The following is a 6,291-nucleotide window of genomic DNA, read 5'->3' on the forward strand; positions in this document are numbered from 1 at the left end:
CGGAGCCCGTAAAGGATCATGCAATATCTTTTTAATGTTGACGGAATCGAGCGCACGTTTTATTAACTCGTTCGCACGATTTAATAAAACGTGAGCACATTTAATTAAATTGTGGCCACAATATAGCTATAACGTGCACACCAAAATACTAATTTGTGGCCACGAAATATGTAGGCTATAACGTGCGCACGAAATACTAATTTATGGCCACGAAATAGGTATAACGTGCGCACGAAATCCTAATTAATAATATTAATATCATTCCTGGACAGCTGGGTAAGCAAATCGAGCACACCTTCTCTAGAACCTGCAATAGCCTACGTCGGACCAAATTCTTTTCACAGTTTCAGCTTGAAATGATCTTAGTAAGCCACTTGGGTAAAGTTAGAAAGAGATTGGCAGATTCGAACTTCAGCGATCAATAGCTCACAAACGAAACATTGTTAAAACATAAAAAATGTCTCTTTCCTATCGTAGTAAGGTAGACTATTGACTACAAACTCATTTTCGCCAAAACGAGTCGTCCTCCAGGCTGCAGGAAATATATTGCTCTCTATGCGCTGCGGGCGGAGAGGCGAACGCTTAGGGACTGTCTACAAAGTGCAGTACCAAAGCAAAAAATATTCAATATCTCCACTTTTATTCACTGTAGTCTCACCAAATTCACTCCACACACCAACGGTAACCTGATAATCACACTACAACAGTTATTTCATAAAAAATCTTTTTGCATATTTTTGGGGAATTTTATTGTGAAACATCGTCAATAGCGTTAATATTATACAGTGTAGGATGACCAAAATCATGCTATACAACAAGGGTCACCTGATAATCATACTACAACAGTTATTTCAGAAAAACGTGTTTTTGTTTATTTTTGGAGAATTTTATTGTGAAAAATCGTCAATAGCGTTAATATTATACACTGTATACTCACCAAAATCATGCTACACAACAATGGTCACCAGATAATCATACTAAAACAGTTATTTCAGGAGAAAAAAAATTGCATATTTTTGGGGAATTTTATTGTGAAAAATCGTCAATAGCGTTAATATTATACACTGTATACTCACTCAAATCATGCTACACAGCAAGGGTCACCTGATAATCATACTACAACAGTTATTTCAGAAAAATGTGTTTTTGTTTATTTTTGGAGAATTTTATTGTGAAAAATCGTCAATAGCGTTAATATTATCCACTGTATACTCACCAAAATCATGCTACACAACAAAAGTCACCTGATAATCATACTACAACAGTTATTTCAGAAAAATGTGTTTTTGTTTATTTTTGGGGAATTTTATTGTGAAAAATCGTCAATAGCGTTAATATTATACACTGTAGGATGACCAAAATCATGCTACACAACAAGGGTCACCTGATAATCATACTACAACAGTTATTTCAGAAAAATGTTTTTTTGTTTATTTTTGGGCAATTTTATTGTGAAAAATCGTCAATAGCGTTAATATTATACACTGAATACCCCATCCTGAATAGGGCGGAAAGGGCGCAGCTCAAGAGATTGGTTGGCGTGGGACTCAGACCAGACCTTAGGATGGAATGCAGGATTAGGGCGCAGCAGCACTCCAGCATTCCCAGGCAAGAAGCGGCAGCACTCTTCATGCACGGAAAGGGTATGTAGCTCACCCACCCTTTTTGTCGACACAATAGCCAACAAGAATGTAGTCTTGAGCGAAAGCCATTTCAGCTCAACCGTTTCCAGAGGCTCGAATGGCCCATGCCGCAAGGCTGACAAAACCATCTCCAAATCCCATGGGGGTACACCCGGCCTCCTGGGAGAGGGAGCAACCCTACAAGCCCCCCTAAAGAACTGAGCAATAAGGTCACAACAGCCCTGTGCCAGTTTACAAGGCCCAACATGGGCCGCCTTTATGGCTGCCACCACCCCCCTCAACGTCGAGGGAGACTTGCCTGCCTCTAACAGCTCCTGAAGGAACTGAAGGATACCAGGGGCCATACAGGAGAGGGGATCCATGTGTCGTGAGGCACACCATGATTGAAACACTCCCAACGATAGGAATAAGCAACCCTGGTTGAGGGAGCCCGGGCCCCCTGCAAAGTACCCACTACAGACTGGGGGAATCCCAAGGCTAGAAATTCGGCCCTCTCAGGGGCCAGACCCAAAGCCTGAGGCCCTGGGGAAAAGGATGAAAAAGAGTTCCCTCGGCCTGGGACAGGAGGTCCCGGCGAATGGGTAGCTCCCACGGTTGTCCCTGAAGAAGGGGCGGAATCTCGGCAAACCAAATCATCTGGGGCCAATTGGGGGCCACCAGGATGAGGCTGGACTCTCTTTAGGAGTTGGTGCAGGAGGAGGAAGGGAGGGAAGGCATACAGGAGGCCCAGTGGCCACTGATGTGCCATCAAATCCGTCCCTAAGGGAGGATTGTCCCTCCCCATGGAGAAAAAGAGGGGACAATGAGTGTTCTCCCTGGTTCCATAGCGATCCCATATCCCGCTCACAACCTCTGGATGCAGCTGCCACTCTCCGGGGAGGGGTCCCCCCCTGGAGAGCCGATCTACAGCAAGGTTCTCCCGACCCGGCACGTATGTGGCCCTCAGGGACTTGAACTGGGGATAAGCCCACTTCCATATTGCCCGAGCCAATCTGCACAGGCGAGGGGAACCTAGGCCCCCTTGCCTGTTGATATATGCCGCCGCTACTGTACTGTCTGTTCTCACCAGCGCATGGCGGTCCTGTAGTTCTGGCAGGAAGTGCAGAAGAGCCAGATGGATAGCCTGCAGCTCCAAAACATTTATGTGCTGTGACCAGGGTCCGTGCCAAAGGCCGCTGATGCCCTTGCCTTCGTGGACAGCCCCCCAGCCTACCAGGTGCATCTGATGACACCACCTGGCGACGCAACACATGCCCCAGTACCGTCCCACGTGCCAAGTTGGTCGGCCGCCGCCACCACCAACGGAGAGCCACACACAGTCTGCGCATCACCAATACGCTGGCCTGCAGATTCCTCTGTGGGCAAAATCCAAGGCCCAGGAGGCAGCGATGCACTGGGCGCATGTTCAGAAGAGCCAGGGGTATGACATGCACTGTGGCTGCCATTAACCCCAAGAGGCGGAGACATAGCCTCCAGGTCACCCTGGCCCCAAGCCGGAACTGGGAGAAGCAAGCCCTGAGGGCGGCCTGTCTCACAGGAGTCAAGTAAAGAGTCCCTGCCCTGGCATCCAAACACATGCCTAGGAACTAGGATTTTGGTCATCCTACATTGTATAATATTAACGCTATTGACGATTTCTCACAATAAAATTCCCAAAAAATATGCAAAAACACATTTTTCTGAAATAACTGTTGTAGTACGATTATCAGGTGACCCTTGTTGTGTAGCATGATTTTGGTCATCCTACACTGTATAATATTAATGCTATTGACGATTTTTCACAATAAAATTCCCCAAAAATATGCAAAAACAAATTTTTCTGAAATAACTGTTGTAGTACGATTATCAGGTGACCCTTGTTGTGTAGCATGATTTTGGCCATCCTACACTGTATAATATTAACACTATTGATGATTTTTCACGATAAAATTCCCAAAAAATATGCAAAATCACATTTTTCTGAAATAACTGTTGTAGTACGATTATCTGGTGACCCTTGTTGTATAGCTTGATTTTGGTGAGTATACACTGTATAATATTAACGCTATGGACGATTTTTCACAATAAAATTCCCCAAAAATATGCAAAAAGATTTTTTTCTGAAATGACTGTTGTAGTATGATTATCAGGTGACCATTGTTGTGTAGCATGATTTTGGTGAGTATACAGTGTATAATATTGACGATAATGAAGATTTCTGAATGTAAAAAATTCCTAAAATTATATCAAAACTAATATTCCTGAAATAAATGTTGTAGTATGATTATCACGTGACCCTTGTTGTGTAGCATGATTTTGGTAATCCTACACTGTATAATATTAACGCTATTGACGATTTTTCACAATAAAATTCCCCAAAAATATTCAAAAAGATTTTTTTTCTGAAATGACTGTTGTAGTATGATTATCAGGTGACCCTTGTTGTGTAGCATGATTTTGGTCATCCTACACTGTATAATATTAACGCTATTGACGATTTTTCACGATAAAATTCTCCAAAAATATGCAAAAACACATTTTTCTGAAATAACTATTGTAGTACGATTATCAGGTGACCCTTGTTATGTAGCATGATTTTGGTCATCCTACACTGTATAATATTAATGCTATTGATGATTTTTCACAATAAAATTCCCCAAAAATATGCAAAAACACATTTTTCTGAAATAACTGTTGTAGTCCGATTATCTGATGACCCTTGTTGTATAGCATGATTTTGGTGAGTATAGTGTATAATATTAACGCTATTGACGATTTTTCACAATCAAATTCCCCAAAAATATGCAAAACGATTTTTTTTTTCTGAAATTACTATTGTAGTATGATTATCAGGTGACCCTTGTTGTGTATCATGATTTTGGTCATCCTACACTGTATAATATTAACGCTATTGACGATTTTTCACAATAAAATTCCCAAAAAATATGCAAAAACACATTTTTCTGATATGACTGTTGTAGTATGATTATCAGGTGACCTTTGTTGTGTAGCATGATTTTGGTCATCCTACACTGTATAATATTAACGCTATTGACGATGTTTCACAATAAAATTCCCCAAAAATATGCAAAAACAAATGTTTCTGAAATAACTGTTGTAGTCCGATTATCTGGTGACCCTTGTTGTATAGCATGATTTTGGTGAGTATACAGTTTATTATATTAACGCTATTGACGATTTTTCACAATAAAATTCCCCAAAAATATGCAAAAAGATTTTTTTTTCCTGAAATAACTGTTGTAGTACGATTATCAGGTGACCTTTGTTGTGTAGCATGATTTTGGTCGTCCTACACTTTAAAAAATTAACGCTATTGACGATTTTTTACAATGAAATTCCCCAAAAATATGCAAAAACAAACTTTTCTGAAATAACTGTTGTACTATGATTATCAGGTGTCCCTTGTTGTGTAGCATGATTTTGGTCATCCTACACTGTATAATATTAACGCTATTGACGATTTTTCACAATAAAATTCCCCAAAAATATGCAAAAAGATTTTTTTTTCTGAAATGACTGTTGTAGTATGATTATCAGGTGACCCTTGTTTTGTATCATGATTTTGGTCATCCTACACTGTATAATATTAACGCTATTGACGATTTTTCACGATAAAATTCCCCAAAAATATGCAAAAACAAATGTTTCTGAAATAACTGTTGTAGTCCGATTATCTGGTGACCCTTGTTGTATAGCATGATTTTGGTGAGTATACAGTGTATAATATTAACGCTATTGACGATTTTTCACGATAAAATTCCCCAAAAATATGCAAAAACACATTTTTCTGAAATAACTGTTGTAGTCCGATTATCTGGTGACCCTTGTTGTATAGCAAGATTTTGGTGAGTATACAGTGTATAATATTAACGCTATTGACGATTTTTCACAATACAATTCCCAAAAAATATGCAAAAAGATTTTTTTTTTCTAAAATGACTGTTGTAGTCCGATTATCTGGTGACCCTTGTTGTGTATCATGATTTGGGTGATCCTACACTGTATAATATTAACGCTATTGACGATTTTACACAAGAAAATTCCCCAAAAATATGCAAAAACAAATTTTTCTGAAATAACTGTTGTAGTCCTATTATCTGGTGACCCTTGTTGTATCGCATGATTTTAGTGAGTATACACAGTATAAAATTAACGCTATTGACGATATTTCACGATTAAATTCCCCAAAAATATGCAAAAACAAATGTTTCTTAAATAACTGTTGTAGTCCGATTATCTGGTGACCATTGTTGTGTAGCATGATTTTGGTGAGTATACAGTGTATAATATTAACGCTATTGACGATTTTTCACAATAAAATTCCCCAAAAATATGCAAAAAGATTTTTTTTCTGAAATGACTTTTGTAGTATGATAATCAGGTGACCATTGTTGTGTATCATGATTTTGGTCATCCTACACTGTATAATATTAACGCTATTGACGATTTTTCACTATAAAATTCGCCAAAAATATGCAAAAACAAATTTTTCTGAAATAACTGTTGTAGTCCGATTATCTGGTTACCCTTGTTGTACAGCAAGATTTTGGTGAGTATACAGTGTATAATATTAACGCTATTGACGATTTTTCACAATAAAATTCCTCAAAAATATGCAAAAACGCATTTTTCTGAAATAACTGTTGTA

Source organism: Scomber scombrus, chromosome 8 (assembly GCF_963691925.1).
Source record: "Scomber scombrus chromosome 8, fScoSco1.1, whole genome shotgun sequence".
NCBI classification, from domain to species: Eukaryota; Metazoa; Chordata; class Actinopteri; order Scombriformes; family Scombridae; genus Scomber; species Scomber scombrus.